At 38.8% G+C, this 24,013-nt stretch overlaps 1 pseudogene; it reads left to right on the top strand.

The window, feature by feature from the left end:
• Nucleotides 1–2,390: 2,390 nt before the first annotated feature.
• LOC109020588 lies at nucleotides 2,391–22,956 on the top strand (annotated as a pseudogene).
• Nucleotides 22,957–24,013: the final 1,057 nt, after the last annotated feature.

Here is a 24,013-nt window from a genome sequence, read left to right on the forward strand (position 1 = left end):
GCAAGGTCATTACTATATGAAGGCCTTCTTTGGAAGATAGGCAATGGAAACACAGTGAAGATTTGGTCAGATCGATGGTTGCCTACCCCTTCATCTTACAAATCCCAGTCTCCTCCAAAGATTCTCAACTCAAATGCCACGATTAGCTCTCTCATCGACCAAGACACCCACTTTTGGAATTTACACCTGGTTCATAATGTATTCACTCCTGAGGAGGCTGCCATCATTTCCAAAATTCACATTAGTCCCTGCAACAGGAGTGACAAGCAAGTTTGGAGATGTACTAAGAATGGTATATTCTCAGTAAAATCAGCATACCATCTACAAGTCTCTATGAATGGGATCAATAAGGGGCAATTATCAGAATCGACCAAACATGAGGACTTATGGAAACTGTTATGGAAGCTAAAGGTGCCAAGCAATATCAAAATGTTTCTCTGGAGATCAGCAAAGGAAATCCTTCCCACCAGAGTTAACTTACACAAAAGGAAGATCATTGAAAATCCCATGTGCCCTATTTGCTTAACTCTACCAGAAACTGTTTTTCACGCTCTTTGCACATGTAAGGCAGCCCAGGATGTTTGGTGCAGTAGCTCAAGAAGACTTCAGAAAAGTAGGACTGAGGACATACCCTTCTTTGACTTGTTAAAAGAGCTTCTAGCCACCCTACCACCAGAGGAACTCACTAAGCTAGCTCTCACAGCAAAAGAAATCTGGTTTAGAAGAAACAAACTCATTTTTGAATCCAGATTCGAGTCACCTCAACAGGTACTAAAACATGTGTCCAATTGCATGAGAGATTTGGAGGAGCTAACAAGGAACCAACAAAAGCACTCTACTCAGCATCAACCTCCAGCTAAGTGGTGCAAACCTCCAACCAATTTCTATAAAATAAATTGGGACGTAGCCATCGACAAGGTCAACTGCAAGGTGGGCATTGGGGTGTCTATCAGAGATTGGTCAGGTCTATTCACAGCAACTCTAAGGAGCCCTAGCAACTCTTTTCCTGATCCCACTATGGGAGAAGCACTCGCTGCATTACGAGCGTGCAATTTGGAACTGAAATGGGATTACGAAATGTCATTTTCGAAGGGGACTCACTCCTAGTGGTGAATGGCATAAACAGTCTAGCTGAAGACTGGAGCTCGGAGGGGCTAATTTACCAAGACATCAAGCTACTTCTAAGCAATTATTCTTCATGGTCAGTTTTGCATGTTCCTAGACAAGCCAATGTAGTGGCTCACAGTCTAGCAAGAAATTCTCTAGAGTTAGATGAGGACTCAATCCATGTAGAGGACTATCCTCATTGTATTCACAATCATCTCTCTTGAGATATTTATATGAAGTATCATTTTCTCAAAAAAAAAAAAAAAAAAAAAAAAAGCACAAGACGTTCGAATTCATACCACCCGAGAAAGTTTGCAAATTCTCTCTGCCCATATCCATCTTATGTTAATCCACCTCTACTCTCTCTCTCTCTCAAGAGGAACCCTCTACCGACACCACGCCCTCACGTGCCACCGAGGAACCCTCTACCGACACCATGCTCGGTTGCTGTGGAATCGCTGACTCCGGATCTTCCAAGTCTGATCGTTGGCTTTCCTCCCAGCGTGAACAGTTCTACACGAAACAATGCCGACCATTGTGTACTGTTCATCCGTTTTGTATTTTTTGTACTGTCTTTTGTTTCGTTTCTATGTTGTCCATTTCAGTATTTTGTAGTTTGTCTTGTTTATGATGTTGGTGTTGTTTTTGTTGACCCGAGTGAGGTTTGGGCCTTTAGATCGGACGTAATCCGGGACAAGGATTTCAAGTGTTGGGCGATGCTACGGCCGGTGGTTATACGGCCGGGCTGTTGTGGTCTGTATGTACGCTGGGTGCTCGTTCCACCAGAGTTCGAAATGACGATGCTTGCGGTGGGCGTGTCGTCTGAGGTCTTACCATAGCTTGTGGTCTTGTAGTTGTTAATGTGGTTTTTTGATAGTTGTTTGTTAGTTTAGTTATAATAAAATAGGAATAGGCTTTGGATTTGATGTCCTTAGCAGTGTCCCGTACTCTTCTTTCCTGGGAGGATAGAGAGAACCTTTAAACTCTGTTTTTACAGAGCGCTTTCTCTGTTTTGAGAGAGTTTGATTAGAAGTTAAGACAATGTCCGCCGCAAATGTATTTGTGTGTGGGGAAGCTACAGATCTGTTGAGTTAGTTGGCTTATAACTGAATTTTCTGTGTATTAGAATTTTTTGTATTGATAAGTCACATTTGTAACTTCGATTTATTAATGAATTGAGTATGTTTCATTCCAAAAAAAAAAAAAAAAAGAGAGGGAGCAAAGGGTCACTTTCCTAACCTGAAAGACCCCTGCTTTCTCTGGAACACTTCTTATACGTGGAATAGTAGCCGTGCTTCTCACTTTCTCTCATCAATGTTCACATTGTAGAGAAACGTATCTGGTTTGGTGGGTTTTGTTCACTCTACTATACTTACTACTGACATGAAAAGAGAGCCGGAGCTTGGGTCCTTGGGAATGGACAATATGGGTTGAATTCAGCAGTTTGAAGGAGGGGAGTGGAGAGGTTGCTTGTTTCCTGGGAATTTAATTTCCCTTTGACTACAGTTTCTTTGGATATGGAGAGAATTTATTGGGCGCATTTAGTGGTGGTGCTTTGCTTGGGGATGTTTGTGAGCAGTTTGTGTCAGGATGATTCAGATACAGATTTCTCAGCCGTGTATATTGTCACTTTGAGTCAAGCTCCTGCTGCTCATCACTTTGGCGAGTTGACTATGGACAGGGCTGGTTTCAAACCGAGATACTCAGTTTTTTGTTATTATTAGTTTTTTATGTAGACTTGTGGGTAATTATTTGTATTATTCAGCAGATGGTGTTAAAATTACTTCCTTCTTCATATATTCCAATCCATTTATTTTTTTTAGAATGTTCTACCTTAGAATGGTTGCTAAGAAGTGGGCTCTTTAAAACTGGTTGTTTGTATTAGGTTGTTCAATGATTGGGTCTAATATTTTTGTCTTTTATTTCGGTAGAATCTTTTTGTCTTCGTGGTGTTTGGGAATTGTCTTTTATGAACGTGTGGAATCTTGTATACATCATATATTTCTGTCCTCGTCTTCATCTGCTTATTTATTTTTCTCCCCAAACATGGTGCCGCAATTACCAAGCTATAGTTTATTTACCACAATTCATAACATGGATGACCATGTTCATATTCATACTACACGCAAGCTTTACTTTTCTGTATTTCTCTGTCTTTCTGTATGTCTTTTTATTCTATAGCATTTTTGAAGCAGTCGTTAAATTGAGATCCTTGAGTTGACTAATGATGCTTTTAATTGTGTTCTTTCCCAATTTATAAATATTTCAAGAAAAATTCGGAGTTATAGATCCAATATTGCTCGAGCTCAAGATCCATTATTGAGGCGGGCACTAAGGGGGGAGCAATATCTCAAGCTGTACAGCTACCACTACTTGATTAATGGATTCGCTGTATTCGTTACCCCACTGCAGGTATTGTATAAGTTAAATATCTTCATCATTGTTGTGCCATAATCATACTTTAAGGTCGTAATAATGCCATGGTGAGATATGGTTACTTAGTTGTTTTGAGTTTGTGAATGATGTTTTGGGGATTTGCATGTTAGAAGAAACTTTTTGTATTTTCTGACAATAATGTGTTAATCTATTCTTTAAATGATGATATTGGTGAATGTTGAAGGCAGAGAAGCTTTCAAAGAGAAGAGAAGTGGCGAATGTGGTTTTGGATTTCTCTTTCAGAACTGCAACCAATCATACTCCACAGTTCTTGGGCCTACCAGATGGGGCATGGATTGAAGTTGGTGGTTTTGAATCTGCTGGAGAAGGAATCATAATAGGGTTTGTCGATACTGGCATTGGTCCAAAACACCCCAGTTTTGCTGATGACATTTCTAAATATCCGTTTCCAGTTCCAGCTCACTTTTCTGGCATCTGCGAGGTTACTCAGGACTTTCCATCTGGTTCATGCAATAGGAAGCTTATTGGGGCCCGCCATTTTGCAGCATCAGCCATTACCAGAGGAATTTTTAATGCAACTCAGGACTATGCCTCACCATCTGATGGTGATGGCCATGGCACGTGAGTTTTTCTCTTATTTCTTGTTTGGGTGTGAATTCTGTTTCATCTTCCACTTTCTTCCATGAGTTGTTCATGGCTGGGAGTTAACATGGTTTATGGAACCATTCAGACCGGTTGTGTTTATTGGAGACGGGAAAATGATTACGTGTTGAATTCACCTAGCTTATGTGTTTATATGTTGGGTCTTGATATTGGAATCCAGATCTGAGTACTGATCTTAGATATGTTCAAGTGCAGTCAGATGAACTGGCATTGCATTATTGCAGTCATGTACCACTTGAGGTCCTCTCATCATGTGATTCCTGATAAAATAAGTAAAGGTAGCAGAAAAAAGAGTTCTTTTATATTCCCGGTTGTTGTTCTTTTACTTTATTTTGGCTCCACCATGTCTATTATATGGGCTATGCATCATGCCAATTATCATAACGTACAAACTATATGCCTCTCTATTGTCAGTCACTATAAATGTACAAGCTTGTTTTTGCTACCCTCCTCCCTGTGAGTTCCAGACATTTTCATGGGCTAGAGTATACACCACACATGGATTTCCTCTTCTGCTCTTTCTCTATTATTTTGCCTGGTTTCAGCATACTAAATGGCTGTTATCCATAAGAAAGAATATGTGTTTTTTTTTTTTAATTTCCAAAGACTTCAGATGCACCAGTCCATCAACATTGCAATGATCTAGATGTTTGTTTGTATGTAATAATCCTTACAAATGACCTCAATTTTGCTGGTGAGAAAACTAACATCTTTGTTTCAACATAAATGAAAAAGGTGTGTAATCCTTTCAAATGCAATGGGATTATAAGGTTGTCTATTTCCACTTCTATGTTTATCACAGATCCATTCTAAAATCTCCAAAGAGGTAATGAGTCTAATCTTGATATACAGGCACACAGCTTCTGTTGCTGCAGGAAACCATGGGATTCCTGTTGTAGTTGCTGGGCATCACTTTGGAAATGCGAGTGGGATGGCTCCTCATTCACAGTAATTAGTCCATATCTGACTTTTTGTTGTTGTTGTTAATATGTAAATACTCCACATTCTGAAATCAGCTTTTCATAGCAAATGCATTAAATGTAGTACACATATCCTGTATATAAAAAATACTAATCAGCTTAAGTAGCAAATGCATTAAATGCAGCTCTGCATTCTCTGTATTTTCCCCATTCCATTACCTTGTGAGATGCCACCACAATCAACCTGAATTGTTGCATAACACATATACTGCTCTTTCCTATTAATTTATGTTTTTAATGCTTAACAAGCAGAGGGCAAAAAAAGAAAAAACTGCTTTTATGTGATAAGTGGTGCATTTACAAAAGAGCTCATTTTTGGTGCTTTTTTGTGAGCAAAAGCGCAAAAAGCGAGCTGTTGTAGTTTTTTAAAAACAATATAATATATGAATTTTAACTATCACTGTTTGTCCTGACCATTTTATTAGAAGTAAGAAATCTTTATTAAAAAGAGCAAAAGATCAACGGAAATACATAGGAGGTATACATGAGAGATGCCTACCTAGAAGGAGAAAAAGATACTAATCTATAGTTTTTCTGAACCATTAATTTAGATGAAATAGATGAGGAAGATACAAGGATTGCAAATCTTTTAAGGAAGATAGTGATGGTCTTTCGGTTAATGATGAGGATGACTATATACTTCAGATTGCATTGTATTGCTTATGTTAGCATAGAAGTCGATGCCTACAATTCTTCTGTTTTTTGGTCCTCACCTTTGGATATATTTTGATTCAACTGTGTGATTATGGTTGTGTATATTTTGTCAAGCACAAGAGAATATAAAATGCTATGGTGAATTTTATGAAACTAATTGATCTCTTGATCGTCATGGTTCATAATACTTTGACAAATTGTGTTCATAGGCTAAATATATTACTATCTTTCCCTTTTAAACTTGTTTTATTGTGTAATCTATGCATATTTTGTTACTATAAATTATTTATAAAAATGAGTGCTTTACTTTAAGCGCATTGTGCCTAGGCTCTATAGACAGCGTATGAGCCAAGTGTGCCTGACACTTTCACCAACATTGATTGGCCATATTGAAGCTAAAGTTTGTCTATAAGTAGGAAATCTTTATTAAAGGGCGGAAAAGGCGCAACGCAAGTACAGAGGAGAACCAAAGTAAGGTGGTATACATGAATGATAACAGGATAGGCTACTTATTAACTTTAAAAGATTACTTATAAAAAAAATAACTATAGATGATTAGGAGGAGATGAGTGGGTTACATTACTCTACCTTTGATTGCTATCCGGAGGTGTTGAATGGGCTAAAAATGTTGGTTTCATCATGTAGGATGAAGAAAGTGCTAGAAAATTAGATGGTTCTTTACCTTGAAAGCCTGTAGATGTATGATCTTAGGATTCAGATTTCGGGAACAAAAGTGGCAACTTTTTAAATTTTAAAAACTATGATTCTGAGCAAAATCCAGTTCCATCAGCCAATTCGTCGAAGTCAGACCATGGAATGGGAGATTTATAAGCAAAACCTGCTCTATACTCCTTTTGTAATTCCAGAGCTAAAGGATATGTGAACGGAGTTATTCAAGCCACTGATGTTGTGGATTACCAAATGCTAACCTCAGACCACGTAATTCAAGCTTCTATTGAGTTGTGGAGTCTTTTAAGTTTTAACAGTGAATCTCTAATTAGTAGAAGTATATGTATATACTCCACCAGGAAATTAAGAAGGCATGAATGCCTTGATGCTTAGGCTTTTTGAAAGATACGGATGTTATTTGGAATGAAGAGGAAAGGAATGCAAGAAATAATTTTGGGCAGAGGATACAACAGCCTGTGAGCTTCTGTTTCGGTGCAGCCGGGACTCCTTCCTGTACCTCTTATAAAGAACTTCTTAGACAGTCTTGTTTCAAAGCGACAATGCAGTTTTCTTTTTGGCCCTTTGACTTTATTTGACAACTTGACAGTCTTGACTGGGCGGTTAGCATTCCTGCTTTGTTGTGGTCCAAGACACTCTCTATGTATCACCCAACTCTAAGTAGGAATATGTGTTTTTTTTTTTTTCTTTTCTTTTGATTCTGGCATGTGTTACTCATTGCATAATTTTCACATACCCCTGGAGAAATGCTCGAGGCTGCCTTGTTCAAAACATCTGATCCTATGACTTGTGATTCTTTCATTCAAGCCTTGGGTAAGAGCTTCACCCTAATGCTCCATCTAATGCAGTGACTTGTGATGGAAAAGGAAACAATGTAAAGGGGAGGAAGGAAATGATATATGTATGGAATGAATTGTGACTCCCATTTCCTCTTAGATGTGATAAAACCGCCCAGGACAAAGAAATGATCCTGAGATAGAGGTAGTTATCATTTTAGTCTTACCTACTCTTTGCCTTCCATGGACAACCAATTTCATGGAAGTAAATGTAGTTTCCATTGCTCTCTTCCCTTTTTCTCCTATTACCTCTTTCTCCCTCTCTTCTATTCCTCTCATTTTGTGCAGGCCTGGTCATCCTCAAAATATACAATCTAAAATAACTTCTCACTTGGACTGAAGCAAGCAATTTGATAAACTTTCTTCACATGTTATTTATTTATTTTTTTGATCAGTAAGTAAGAGCAAAAGGCATATGTAATTGAACCCCCACCCAACCAAAAAAAAAAAAAAAAAAAAAACAAGGTAATGATTTTACATTCATCAGAAAAATAAACATTAACTCTTCTGTACTGATTCCGAATAATATATATAAATTTCCCATTTTTATAGTTTATAGACATTTATGTTTTTTATGTATTAACTAGATGCCAATCTTTCCAGCATGGCTGTTTACAAGGCATTGTACAAGAGCTTTGGAGGCTTTGCTGCAGATGTAGTCGCTGCCATAGACCAGGTATATTCCTGGTCTTTCATTGCAAATGGGCTTCTTTTGTCACTCATGATGTACCTACAAGGAGCTCTTGAATCAAGATTTGTTTCTTTTTCTCTTTGTCCTGATTTAGTAGTGAATTAACTCAAATTTGGAGAAATTCTGGATTTGTTTTATATTTTTTGCTCCATATAGCCACTGTTGGTTGCATAGTGTTATCTGTAGACATTTGCATTTCATTATCATCTTTTTTCAGTCCATAAGATCTTCAATAGAATACTTGTCGGACAGTGGTGTCAACCAACCTATTTATGTTGCCTAGAAGCGTTTTCATACATGAATACACATTCATCCTATTTTTGAATCTATTTTATGTCACTAACCTATTTGTGAATTTTTTTAACCTTCTATGTAAAATATAATATATTCATACATGAATACAGATTCAACCATGTATTGCAACTTTTTTTAACCCCATAGACATGGCTTTGCTGTCTGCTGTAGAGGCTGGTATTTTTGTAGTGCACGCAGCAGGCAATACTGGACCATCACCTAAGTGCATGTCTTCCTTCAGTCCTTGGATCTTTACTGTTGGTGCTGCATCACATGACAGAACCTATAGTAACTCCATAATCCTTGGCAACAATTTAACCATTCCTGGAGTTGGGCTTGCATGTATGTTTATCTTCCAATTAACTAGTTCATCTACTTTCCCCTTGGTATAAAAAAGCTCAAGAACTGGAAAAGAGCCATTTTCAGAATTTTTATTTGCATAATATTGAAATGAGAAATCACAATAAAGGTTGGGAATAAATGGCTTCTGCTTTCCTACACCAGTATTCAGTTCCCACCTTCAATCCTCTCACATAGCTCACTTTTAGGCCTCGTTTGTTTTCTGGAAACTTCTCAACTCATCTAATCTCATCTCATCTAATCATTACAACTTTTATCAATTCTCATAAAAAATAAAATAAACAATTCAACTTTTCAAATTCCAAAAAAAAAATAATATTAAAAAAATATATTCTGATAATATTTTATTCAATTTTTAACTTTAATCTCAACTCATCTGCCAAAACAAATGAGACAGTGTTTACGCCAGATGGGATCCTTATTTCATTGTGTGGGATGCCAAATATGACATTATTCTATGGGTTTGAGTCTTGACCTAAAATTCTATTCCACTTGAACACATGATAGAACTGAAGGAGGGTAGTAAACCTAGGTTGTAGCCCATTTTTGTTTGAAAATCAAGGATTTACAGGGGTAATCTATTCTAAAGGAAGGTGTTAAGAACCTGGTGGGTGAGTGTATGTAATGGAGGAAGATGAATACGTTGAAGATGGTTGCTGCAAGGGCAAGAACAGAGTGCACGGAAGATGTTTGATAAAAAGACTATGAGAATTTGTATTGCTACGGGAGTGCTTCGAGGGCTCCCAACCTCCTTACAATAAAATTCTCTTAAGATTCTTCAATGCCGTTCCTCTCCACTCACATTCCTCTTTATTCTTACATTTTCTCTCACTTGTAACTAAATCTCAAAATGATAAACTAACCTCCCTGACTTTAATATTCAAATGACAGACTCAATATTGAAAATTCATCTTCACTTTGTAATGCACAGGCTTTTAATCCCAGCATTGTCCCAACGCACCGTTTGAAGTCTTCCAACTCAAACGGTGCGTTTAATAGTTATTAAACGCTGAAAATATAATATAAAATGCACGCACCCATGCTTAATTCAAAACGTATGCACACTGCTCAGATTTCACCTGAAACGCACGCACCCATTCACGACTCCTCCTCAAAATGCACGCACACCGACTCTGCCTTCAAGACCTCGCTACGCACCGTTTCCCTTTCCTTCTTACGTTGTCGTTCCGAGTTATGTACTTAACACTTAACACTTCAGCTTCCACTTCTCACTTCCAGTTCGACACCCATTAGTTTCTTTACTCTAGGGTTCTTTGTTTCTTGTCCCAATGCCAGCCGCCGGTTCATGAAAACTCCCTCCCATCATAGCACCTTGCCCACAAGGTGTGGGTAAAGGCCTTGCAGACGCCATAGTAGTTCCCAAGTATTTTCTTCAGTCGGCAACCCCAACCACTTCACGAGGACCTCGGTAACTGCTCTTGCCCCTTGTTTCTTCATGCGTCTTTCAATGATTTTTTCTGGTTCTGGTCTTAATTCCCCTGTGTGATCTATAGGTGGTAGTGATGGAAAGATTGGAATTTGGCAGCCGATTTTTTTTTTTTTAAGCAAGACACATGAAAGGTCGGGTGAACCTTGGAAGATTCTGGAAACTTTAATCTGTAAGCCACTGCACCTATTTTAGCTTCAATTTCAAAAGGCCCATAAAATCTGGGAACTAATTTCATGTTGTGTCGAATTGCTAGGGTTTTCTGTTTGTATGGTTGTAACTTCAAATAGACCCAATCTCCTACCTCAAACTGTCTCTCAGTCATTTTTTTATCAGCAAAGTGTTTCTTTCGATTACTGGCTTCACTCAAATTGTTCTTAAGCAATTGTATCACCTGATTCCTATCCCTTAAAACTTGGTCTGCCATGTTATTCATGCTTGTTCCCGGAACATAAGATAGTAAGGTGGGAGGAGGGTGCCCGTATACAACTTCAAAAGGGGTCATTTTTGTTGATGTGTGATAAGTGGTGTTGTACCACCATTCTGCCATAGGTAGCCAAACTGACCAGGACTTGGGTTTTACCCCTGCATAGCATCTTAGGTAGCATTCCAAACCCTTGTTAAGTGCCTCGGTCTGGCCATTGGTTTGAGGATGGTAGGCCGAGCTGTAGTCAAGAGAGGAACCCTGGGAGTGAAATAAAGCCTGCCAAAAGGAGCTCAAGAAAATAGGATCCCTATCCGACACCACGGACCTAGGAAACCCATGCAACTTAAAGATATTTTTCATAAACACATCCGCGCGACTACTTGAGCTGTGTAGGGATGAGACAAGGCTATAAAATGGCCATACTTCGAAAAATGGTCCACCACCACAAAAATAACATTGAATCCCTTAGAATTCGGTAACCCATCAATACAATCAAGTGATATGTCGGTCCAAGGCTGATCCGGAATGGATAAGGGTTGTAACAACCCTACTGGATAAGTTGTTTCATATTTAAATCTCGTTTGGCTTTGTGATATGTTTTTAAATACCCGGAGTGACCTGCTTGGGGGTTATTATGAATGTACTGCAGAACTTTTAGCTTAAAATTAGAATCTGGGTTCAAAACCACCATTCCTTTCCTAATAATCAGCCCTTTTTGCACGAAAAACCCTTGAGGAGTGTTCTGATTTTGATTCAGATTTTTAAGTAACTCCACTAACTCCGTAGAATTTAGGTAGCTTTTCTTCAACTCCTCAATCCAAAGAGGCGTAGGAAACGAAATCATAACTGAGCAAATCGATTCTTGGTCTCCCCCCTCTCTTCTTGAAAGGGCATCCGCCACCTTGTTTTCCTTACCCTTTTTGTATTCAATGGAAAAATCATAACTCATTAGCTTTGTAATCCATTTTTGTTGCTTCTCAGTACCCACGCACTGTTCTAGCAAAAACTTAAGGGCTTGTTGGTCAGTTTTTATGATAAAAGGCTGCCCAAGGAGGTAGGGTCTACACTTTTGTACTACTGTCACAAGAGCCAATAATTCCTTCTCGTATGTCGAAAGTAGCAAGGCCTTGCCCTTAAGGGCCTGACTCAAGAAATAAATGGGCTGCCCTAGCTGCATTAACACTGCCCCTATCCCTTTTCCGCTTGCATCACACACAATTACAAATGGCTTGCTGAAATCAGGAAGTTTAAGGACCGGTTGTTGAGACATGGCCTGTTTTTAAGGCTGTAAAAGCCTCGCAGGCCTCCGGGTTCCAAGAGAAACTGTTTTTTCTGAGTAAGGAAATAAGCGGTGCAGCGATGAGACCATAATTCCGGATAAATTTCCGGTAATAACCGGTGAGTCCAAGGAATCCTCGTAAGGCCTTCACATTCTTAGGCTCGGGCCACTCTATCATTGAAACAATCTTAGAAGGATCAGCCATCACTCCCTTATCATTAATAATGTGTCCCAAATAGTCAACTTCATTAACCGCAAACCGACACTTTGATTTTTTTGCAAACAAGCAGTGCTGTTTCAATGTGTTTAAAACCTCTCTTAGGTGATCCACATGTTCCCCCATTGACTTGCTATATACTAGAATGTCATCAAAGAATACAAGCACAAATTTTCTCAAAAAAGGTTTAAAAACATCATTCATGAGCCCTTGGAATGTGGTGGGTGCGTTAGTAAGACCAAATGACATTACCAAAAATTCATAATGTCCCTCATGAGTACGGAATGCTGTTTTGGGAATGTCACTAGGCACGACTCTCACCTGATGATAGCCCGATCGTAAATCGAGTCGTAAATCGAGTTTAGAAAAGATCACTGACCCAAAGAGTTCATCTAGCAGCTCGTCTATAACTGGAATAGGAAACTTGGCTTTTATTGTTTCCTTATTGAGTGCCCTATAGTCCACGCAAAGCCGCCAACTACCATCGGCCTTACGAACCAGCAAAACAGGGGACGAAAATGGACTAGAACTAGGCCTAACCACCCCCGACATCAACAATTCAGTCACAATCTTCTCAATCTCAGTTTTCTGGTAATATGGATACTGGTAGGGTCTATTGGAAATTGGTTGAGTGCCCTCCTTGAGGACTATATGGTGGTCATGGCTACAGGGTGGTGGCAGCCCTTGGGGTTCACTAAATACTCCCTCAAACTCCTCCAACAGATCAGAAATTTGCCCATCCACATCTTCACATTTTTCATTTGTTACCTCCTCACACATGATTTGCAATAAAATGCCTTTTCTGGTAGTCATAGTCGCCTTAAGCAACTTATCCCCATCCTCTACTACCGATGAATTTAACTTTAATCCCTTGAATTCTATAGGTTTTCCATCCAAAACAAAATTCATAAGAGATTTCGAAAAATTCCAAGAGATAGTGCCCAATGTTTCCAACCATTGGATGCCCAACGCAATGTCACAACCTGCAAGGTCCCATAAATGAAGAGGTGGGTTTAGCAAGTTACCTTGGACCTTTAAAGGGGCTGATCGGCAGATTCCTTCACTGCTCAGTCCTTGCCCATTGGCTACTCGCACCCTAAAACTAACTGAGTAATCCACTGGTAATTTTAATATCGACGCCACAGCCGTGTCGATAAAATTGTGTGAACTGCCTGAGTCCAACAATATAATCACTTGTTCGCCCAAAATACTTCCAACTACACGCATGGTTTTTGATGTGTGGGTTCCAGCAATGGCTGCCAAGGAAATTTCGGGTTGTTCGATGCTGCTGGACAGTGTTTCCGGCTGAGTTTTTCCAACATTTTCATCACCCTGCAACTCCTCCTGCTCATCACCCTCATCCTCACTACCTTGTAACAAATAGATTTTTGGACTCTTACATTTATGCAATGGATTCAACTTCTTATCGCAATGGTGGCACAAGCCTTTGCGGCGTTTTTCATCCATTTGAGTTGAATAAACAGGTTTAGTACCCTCCGTTGGATTTTTCCATTTGTGATGCGCCTCACCCGAGTAAGAGCTTTGGAAAGAGTTACTCCCACTCATAGTATTTGATTTGTCCCCCGTAGATTTAGTGAATTTTTTTGTGTTGCAATAATACTCCTCTTGCATTTTTGCTAACCCATATGCTGCATGTAAATGTACAGGGTTTAAAATACGGGTTGGAATGCGAACCTCGTCTTTCAAGCCGCTGAGGAAGCAACTCAGCTTGTGAGAGTCAGAAAGACCTCTCACACGATTTGCCAAAGCCTCAAACTGGCTCATGTAAGCAGCTACAGTGCCAGACTGTTTCAACCTCGTCAAGGCCTCCATTGGATCGTCATACGCCGTGGGACCAAAGCGAAGGAGTGACGCCCTGGAAAACATCTCCCAATCCCGGAATAATCCACCATTTTCAGCTTCTTGGAACCAAACAAGGGCCTTGCCCTCCATGTGGCAAGAAGCCATCAACAAACGGTGAGGTAGTGGAGTTTGGTGGAAATCAAAGTAGTGGTTGGATTTAAAGAGCCAAGCTGCTGGGTTAGCTCCTTGAAAATGAGGAAATTCCAACTTGACACCCCTGGGGTTAAATCTTCTTGGGTCTGTGTTGTCAAATTCCAGTTGGAATGGATTGTGTAGGGGTGGAGGTGGGGGCAGTGGGGGATTGTTTTGTTGGGCGAAATGGGCTCTTAGCATGTCTTTAATCTCTTGAACATCTGTCTTAACTTCATGGAGCTCCTGTTTAGTTTGGTCCATCTGAACTTGTAGGGCATCAACATGTTGCTGCTGTTGTTGTTTTGACCGAGTGTTTTCAGCCATGGTAGTCTATAGTATGGTCTGAGTAGAAGGCTTGGATTTGTGGCTGTTTGGATGAATTTTCTGGGTGTTTGGGTTTTATTTTGGTGGCTGTTTGGATGAATTTTCTGGGTGTTTGGGTCTTATTTTGGTGGCTGTTTGGATGAATTTTCTGGTTGTTTGAGTTTGCTGTTGGTGGCTGTTTGTATGAATCTTGGTAGGATCGGTTGGCTGCTATACCACTTGTTAAGAACTTGGTGGGTGAGTGTATGTAATGGAGGAAGATGAATACGTTGAAGATGGTTGCTGCAAGGGCAAGAACAGAGTGCACGAAAGATGTTTGATAAAAAGACTATGAGAATTTGTATTGCTACGAGAGTGCTTCGAGGGCTCCCAACCTCCGTACAATAAAATTCTCTTACAATAAGATTCTTGAATGCTGTTCCTCTCCACTCACATTCCTCTTTATTCTTACATTTTCTCTCAATTGTAACTAACTCTCAAAATGATAAACTAACCTCACTGACTTTAATATTCAAATGACAGACTCAATATTGAAAATTCATCTTCACTCTGTAATGCATAGGCTTTTAATCCCAGCATTGTCCCAACGCACCGTTTGAAGTCTTCCAACTCAAACGGTGCATTTAATAGTTATTAAACGCCGAAAATATAACATAAAATGCATGCACCCATGCTTAATTCAAAACGCACGCACACTGCTCAGATTTCACCCGAAACGCACGCACCCATTCACGACTCCTCCTCAAAACGCACCCACACCGACTCTGCCTTCAGGACCTCGCTACTCACCGTTTCCCTTTCCTTCTTACGTTGTCGTTCCGAGTTATGCACTTAACACTTAACACTTCAGCTTCCACTTCTCACTTCCAGTTCGATGCCCATTAGTTTATTTACTCTAGGGTTCTTCGTTTCTTGTCCCAATGCCAGCCGCCAGTTCATGACAGAAGGCAGGGTTTGAAAACTGTGATATGAGTAGTTTGAAAACGCATTGTATATATACAATCCCATTATTATTATTTCTTAACTTTGGAATGATCAGATCAATTATATGGGTAAGATTTTCTACTTTCATTTGTTAAGTGACAATTTATTTGTAAGTTTGATTTTATATTTAAATACTATGAAGTTGTTGCCTGTTTTTTTTTTTTTATATAAGTAAGACAAACATTTTATTAATAGAAGTAAAAAGGTATAGCCCAAATACGTAGGAGGTATACAAACAGCCCTAGTTACGTAAAAAGGAGCTGGAAAGGGATACAAGAAAGTCAATGAAGCAAGCTCCATTAAGTACACATGAAGATGCCCAAAGAAATAATGTATGGAAGAAATAACTTCCTAGCTTATCCGGAGAATGCTCATTGTTTTCAAAACTTTGACCATTCCTTTCGATCCATAAGCACCACATGATACATAGAGGAATCATCCTCCATATTTCCTCAATGTGTGAATTGGTGCTGCTGCATCTTTGCCAAACTGCAAATAAATCAACCACCCTCTTGGGCATTTCCCAAGCAATGCCCACTCAATAAAATATCTCTGCCCATAACATTCTTGCCATCTCACAATGAAGTAAAAGATGGTTCGCCAATTCTCCATTCTTCTTACACATATAGCACCATTTGATTACGACAAGACCCCTTTTTCTCAAATTATCCAATGCCAAAACTTTCCCAAGAGCTGCTGTCCACCCAAAGAAGGCAATCTTAGGTGGCACCTTACTTTTCCAAGTAGGCTTCCAAGGGAAGGAAATATGATTTTGGCTTGACAAAGCCATGTACAATGACCAGCAAAAAATTTCCGATTCCCAGTCTTCATCCATAACAACAATCTATCCACCTCATAATTACCTACAAGATGAAGTAATTTGATCTGTAATTCCACAACATTTTTTGGATTAGAATCACACGAGTGTCCTTCTATAGAGTAAAGTGGTAAGATGCAAATGCTCAAGAAAAAAGTGCTCCAAGAGATTTATAGTCAAAATTTTAACTTTTTTGCTCGATTTGACCACGATAGATGGTAGTACCTGCACAGTATGCTGTCCATAATCTGAATAGTACCATCAAATTTAGTTTTGGATTAGAGGATCATGAACAGATATCGGAATAGCTCAAAACTTTATCTTTTGTTACTCTCTTCCTTTGGACATCCTTTATGGTCCTTAAATGGGGTATCTTTTCATGATTTTCTTGTATCAACTTAATATTCTCATCCTTTGGACTGCCTGTAACACCCCGTATTTTTAGTGTATTTTTTAATTGAATGATTATTTGTTATTAATTTAAAAATTAGATTATCTTGTTTTAAATTTTCAGATTTTAGTGGGTTTATTTTTATGATTTTTAATTTGTGAAAATTAAATTTGACATGTTTCTTTAATATTAATTATTGTTATGCATTTAATTTTCTTTTCATATTAAATTAACTTCTTGTTGGATTTAATTATTTATTTTCATTTTAATCACTGCGTTTGAATTATTTTATTTCACTTGCTGTTTTAAAATCGTCTCCATTGGATCATTTTTTGTGACCCAAAATGTAAGGATTGGACTTCATTTCTTTTCCTACATTTTCTCTTTCCTCTTTTCTTTTTTCTTCCTTTCTCTTCTCTTCTTTTCTTTTCTTTTCTTTTTTTTTTCCTTCTTCTCCTGGTCTTTCCCCGCGCGCCGCAAACCCCCCCTCTCTTTCTCTCTCTCTCCATCCGATCCTCCTTCTCACCCCAGCGCCACCGTGCGCCGGCGGTGGTCGACACCGCCCGGCTTCCTAGCACCCCCACCCACTGGCGACCTGCCCCTCCGGTTTCCAGCCCCAGCCGCGCTACCATTAGCCTCTACGCACCACACGAAGCCGCGGCATTCCTTGCGCTGCTGTGTTGCTGTCGCGCCACCTTCGGCCACCATCTCTTCACCACATCATCCTCGACCTCCTAGCAACTCAATAGACCCAACCCCACCTCTGATCTGTCACCGGTGAAGCCACACCATCAATATTTCCATTTTGGGTATTTTAGACTTTGACCGTCCTCTGCGCTGCCACCCACGGCCAACCACCACCACCACTAGTTTCACCGACATCCCTAAGCCCTACCCTAGCAATCTTAGGTCTTTGTTTACACCCATTCAAAAGTGGATTTTTGAGACCCACGGCCACAGTGCTTTTGGCACTGTTTTATTGCTGCGTTGCCGCTTGTAGCACATCTGTGACCTTTCAAAAATTATAATATAGCATTGTAAGTATTTTCCCAAAGAACTTTTGATATTTAAATGTATTTCTGCGCTAATTCATATTTACTATGAATTTATTGGTTGTGCCAGACTGAGTCCGAGGAGTAAGGGGATCGGTTGGATTGGATGATGGAGTTGTTTGTGTGAGATTGGTTTATGCTATGAAATTTGTTGGCTGTTTCGGGTTTAAATATTGGTGTTTTGAGTTTGACGTTGGTCATGGTGAATATTGGTGATTTTTAAGAAGTGATGATATATTTTTGGATGCTTGGTTTGATGTTTTGGAAATGTTTAGAAGGGTTTGTTGGGGCCTTTTAACATCTAGAAGTGTTGAGATATTTTTTTTCCTGTTGTGGAGTTGTGAATGGAGAGAGAGTAGTGTGTAGAGTCATCTTGGTTAAATTATTGACGATTGCTTGGGAGTATGAGCTGCTGAAATAAGTGTGAGTTAGTGATAATCGGAGTTGACATTGGTTTTGATGTTTGTATTGGACAATACTGAGATTGGTATAGAATATTTTGGGTCGAAGTGTGGGCTGTCCAGATTGTTATTTGGTTGTTTGAGTTGGATTAAACTTGCTGAATTATGGTCTCGAAATTGGGTCTTAAGTTGTCTAAGACCAATTTTGTGTTGTTGGACTTTAATATTTAGTTTATATTATTTTTATGAATAGGTGACGAGATGGATAGAGACCGTATTCAAGTCATAGATAATGTGCTGCAGGAGTTAGGTAAGCAGGGTTCCTATGCTAGGCCTTACACGAATTATTGAGACTGAGGTTGATTTTCTGAAAACTTTGCATATTTTTATGATGAAATGAGAACTTGGGAAAAACAAAACCAACCTCGGTCGTTTATTTGTATACTCATGAAATCTGTGTGGAAAAGGAAAAATATGTTCTGACATGCATTGTGTAGACATGAGCTAAATTTTGTTATGTGGTTTCTGAAATCTGGAAAAAGAGCGATATTGAGAATATGAAAAGTTGTACATTTATTTAGGAAGATGTTCTGGCTTTTGTGTTCAGCGTGTGTAAACTGTCTGATTCTGTTTTGTTACTCTGTATTATTTTGATATAACATCTGAAAACCTTTTGCATGGTGTACTGGTTTTCTTATCTGACTCTGTCTCTGCGTTGCTCTGTTCTGCTTTGTTATGCTCTGCTCTGTTTGGGTTGGTACCAACTTCTCTGTCTTTGAGTGCACCCACTTTGGAAACAAAGAGGTTTTATTGTGGTCTTTCCTGTGTGCACACTCGGGGCTCCGAGAAGAATAAAGGAAAGATTTCACCTCTGTCTCTGCCTGGTTTGGCCACCGGGGTTAGCACAACCCTACCACGGGGGTGAAACATGGTCTCTGCTCTGTTTTGATCTGATGATGATACTCAGTTTATGTTATGCCAAAGCACTATGGGTTTTACTTGTCTTAAAACCATCGCTCTGTTACTTTTGAAAATATGTTCTGTTCTGCATGATAACTCTGGAAAATATTTTGTTCTGCATGCTCTACTTTGTAAATGCTCATGTTTGCATGCTAGCATATGATTTCTGCTTACTGAGTTGTTGATAACTCACCCCCTATCATTATAATATTTTTCAGATGATGTGGAGAGTTCAAATGAGGACCTGGATTAGATTGCTGTTTGTGTTTAAGCTGAGGAGACGTTGGTAGAAGAAGGACTTCTGGTGTTCTTAGTTTTAATATCTTTGAGTTTTATTAATATCTTGAGTTTCAGTAAGATTTATGAAATTATTGTTTGGGTTGTTATGACTACCGAGAGATTACGGACTCCTTAGTTTATTTTAGCTGCAGTAATGACTTTGTGGAGTTTTCAAGGTGGTTATTTAGAACGCTTGATATTGAGTTTTGCTATTAAAGATTTGAGTTTTATTTTAGTTGTGTTGGAAAAATAAGTTCTTAAGAGACAGGTAGTAAGTCTCCAGACCATCTGGGTTTGGGGCGTTACACTGCCTCTATAGACTGTGTACCAGGATGCGCCTTTTGTGTTGTTTATTGAAGTTTGTTACTTGTAAAAAAAAAAGAGTATTTGGAGTCCAACCTGTTCTCATTTATGTTTTATTGACACATTGCTTTCCTCACTAAGTTATTTCAATATTTGGCTGAAGTTGATCCTTGCATAATGGACATTATGGATATTTCTTGATGCATGTGGTTGCGACTGTGATACAATGTAAGCACCCTGATTGAACTCGAAAGATAAGCCGATTAGTTTCTTGTTTGTTCAGCGGGAACAGATACAATGTATGCACTGATATCTGCAATCCATGCTTTAAACAATGAGACAACGGTTGCCAATGATATGTACGTGGGTGAATGCCAAGACTCAAGTAGCTTCAATCTCAATCTTGTCCAAGGGAACCTCTTGATCTATAGCTATTCAATACGATTTGTGCTTGGGCTCTCAACTATCAAACAGGCCTTACAAACAGCCGAAAACCTTAGTGCAACTGGTGTTGTGTTCTATATGGATCCTTTAGTAAAAGGTTTTCAGCTTAATCCAGTTCCATTGGGAATGCCTAGCATCATAATCCCTTCCCCAGATGATTCCAAGGTGCGGGGTCTCTTTTGTAGTGTGTGTGGGTGCGTATTCTGTTAATCCGCAAAACTTAAATGAATTTAGATAGAATCCAATGTAATCACCTCTCTCTCTCTCTCTCTCTCTCTCTCTCCCTCCGGTGCTCAGTTACATTTTCATGATTTGTCTAACAGATTTTACTCCAGTACTATAATTCTTCTTTGGAGAGAGATGAGCTTACAAAAAAAATTATTAAATATGGAGCCGTTGCAACCATCTGTGGTGGACTACGAGCAAACTACAGTAATTCTGCTCCGAAGGTTATGTATTACTCTGCGAGAGGACCAAATCCAGAAGACAATGTTCTTGATGATGCTGACATAATGAAACCCAACTTGGTAGCTCCTGGAAATTTTATATGGGCTGCTTGGAGTTCTCTTGGAACTGACTCAGTTGAATTTCAAGGTATAAATATGCATGCCATACACATGGCTATTGTGATTGTATTGACAATAACTTACCAATTAACTTCTTTTTTAAGGGATATCAATTAAATGAAATTTTGTATTTACAATGTAGGCGAGAACTTTGCAATGATGTCTGGAACAAGCATGGCTGCTCCACATGTTGCTGGGCTGGCAGCACTTATTAAGCAGAAGTTCCCTAGTTTCAGTCCTTCAGCCATTGCATCTGCCCTTTCCACCACTGCTTCCCTATATGACAAGACTGGTAGACCAATAGTGGCTCAGCGTGCCTATGCCAACCTAGATCTGAATCAGTCTCCGGCAACACCCTTTGACACGGGAAGTGGTTTTGTGAATGCAACTGCAGCAATGGATCCTGGCTTAATTCTTTATTCCAGTAAGTATAATTACATTTGGTGTGTATTCTCTATTGCTCGAGGAGTTTCTGGCTTTGTGACGTACACATTTTTCCTTGGATTTAAGCATGATGCAAATTTTCAGTGCTCATTTCTTTTTCTATTTTATTTCATTTGAAAAACTCATTAAAAAATAGCATATAAAATATGAGAAATAATTTTTTTAATGAGTTTCATTTTTATGTTAGAGAAATTATGTAAGTTTGGTGTAGATGGTCTATTAGGAATCTAGGAATATGATATTATTATGGTTTAATTACTATTTTAGACCGTGTCGTGTGGTTTGCCTTTTGGATGAAGTGCTCCTTAGGGTCGTTTCAATTTAGACTTTTTAATACTTGAACTCTCACTTTTAATCAAATCATCTCCTTCTATCAGTTTTCTGTTAGCAAACCGTTAGTTAGCCATGTCAGCACCAATAATATTTTGGCATATCATTTGATCAGTGTCACATGTGGCCTGACAAATTACGTGTGCCGAAATTGCTGCTGATACGACGTAATTAACAGTTTGTTAACAGAAAACTGATAGAGGGCATGATTTGATCAAAAGTAAAGTTGAAGGATTAAAATGTCCAAATTGAAATCCCATGGAGCATTCCGTCCAAAGACAAGGGGACTAAACTAGTAATTAAACCTAACCTCAGTACACTTGTCCAGATATCCCCATACAACCAAATAGGCAAATGAGCATTTGAATAGTTTATGTGTTCTAAAGTTACTTTTACTTTTAACATCTGTTTTGATTCTCCTGTCTAAAAGGATCATTAGCCCAAATTCCTGGGGCTTGCTAGCCAAGTCCTTTTTCACCTTTGATTTCTTTCTCGTTGGTATCTTAAACATAATATAATCCCTACTTATTCATGTACTTTGTATCTGTCACACATAAACAAGCCTATTTTGGCTGATTTTGGTGTGTTTCTTGTAAAACTTACTTTGTTGAGCTCTGACAGAGATTTAAGGCTTATGTTGAACTTCATATCAGGTCGGTAGGAAAGGAGGGAGAGAAAAGTACATATAACCTTGCTAATATCAGGGAAAGGAAAATTAGAGACTTGAATTGTTGCCACTGTGCTAAGATTGAGCATAAAAGAGTCTTAGTAACAGGAGAAGAGACTAAGAAAGATGGAGTATATATAGTGAAAGAATTTCTTTTTGGATCATGTAGGGAATTAGAGAGCACTTAGGGGCAATATTGAGAATGGAAAGTGTAGGTTCATTCGAATAATCAGGCTGTCCAAAGTAAAGAATGTACTGATGAAGATTGAAATGGGAAAAGTTTGCAGTCTCCATCCTGAATTTATCAGGTTAGCTCCTAGGTCTACTGATATGAAATAAGCATACAGTAATATTATCTTGATTTTTCTTTTTCTCTGTCGGTATTCTTCCTCTGACTGACTTCATTGTGTGAAAATGCACTCACGAACATATATGAAACTCTACACATTTGGATTCGGATTGAATAACTTGCTAGTTTGCATATTGCACATGGAAAAAACACAGCTTCAATAAATGAACCATTGTATCTCTATTCTATTCGTCCCCTCATTGTGAATTTCAGTTGAAGTTCTTGAACTGGTCGCAAGTGTTTGTGTTTTCGTGGTGCAGGTTATGATGACTATGTGCTGTTTCTTTGTGGTATTAATGGATCTGCTCCGATGGTTTTGAGTTACACTGGTCAGAACTGTTGGGATTATAACTCTTCCATCAGTGGTTCTGACCTGAACTTCCATCAGTGTTGGTTGGAGTTCTCCATTTGGGGTGTCTGTAAAGGTGGTTCCAACCCACTTCTCTATCGCAAGTGGGGAGACACAGGTCTTGACTGTATACTTCAATGCAACTATGAACAGGTCTGTTGCCCGCTTTGGGAGAATCCGACTTTTTGGAAATCATGGTCATATTGTCAACATTCCTTTATCAGTAATCGTTAAAATCTCATATAACATTACTAATAGTTGAGGACTGTCAAGTGTGAAGTGTTCTCTCTTTTAGCTTTTTTTGTTCCTCTTCTTGTGTTCTAGAATTCCTTTTCTTATTATTATTTTTTATTTACTTTCCTATCTAGCAAGATGTGTTAACCAGTTTATACGTTTTTATAGCATGTTTGAAACACTTTTACAAGTTATAGCAAGAGGGAGGTCTAAAGGATGGTCTTACTCTACATGAATATTAAACTTACCATTAAATGATTTCCAAAATTTAAACAACCTAACCACAAAATCTCTATCTATTTGGAGATCCTAGCTGGGTGCAGCTCATAATAAAATCAAAAAAAGGTGAAGTTGTATGTTAGCACATCGCACAATATTAAAGCAAGGATGGAAGATGTTGTGAAGTTGGCCATTTTAAGATATCAAGATCCTCGTTTAGCGTCACAACACCCTTCATAAATATCGCTCGACCTAATTTGATTTGTAATCCAATATATTTCTCAAGGCTCATATACGATGATAAGCCCGTTGCCAATTAAGTAGGCGTGTCCTCTGATTATGTTGACTTTTATTTACACTTGATGGGATTATAACTCTACTTGAAGACCATTTAAGATTTGTTGTGAAGTACATGAAGGTATTGACAACTCTTCTAAAGGTTACAATATTGAAGTCGGTGGTTCTCGATACCAAGAACTTCTCTTAACTAGAGTTCTATAATCACCAACTTTCAACGATGATCTATGTCCCTGAATCCTAGCCTTCCCTTTCCTTTTGATAGCCCCATTTTCTTCCAACTCCTCCATTGAATACAGCCTTCTCTTTGCTGGTTTCCCCACCAAAACATAGCTAGCATTCCATTCAGTTCCAAGCAAAGTTTCTTTGACAGCCTAAAAACACTCATAGTATAGGAAGGAACTGCTTGCAAAACAGCCTTTATCAAGACTTCTTTCCCTACACTTGATAGAAAAGAGTTCTTCAAATTGTTTATCTTCTGCCAGATTCTCTCTTTTAAGCACCTGAAAGTATTATACTTTGAAGCTCCCACTAGAGTAGGAAGCCCCAAGTATTTCTCATAATTCCCT

This window comes from Juglans regia, chromosome 4, assembly GCF_001411555.2.
Source record: "Juglans regia cultivar Chandler chromosome 4, Walnut 2.0, whole genome shotgun sequence".
Taxonomy (NCBI): Eukaryota; Viridiplantae; Streptophyta; class Magnoliopsida; order Fagales; family Juglandaceae; genus Juglans; species Juglans regia.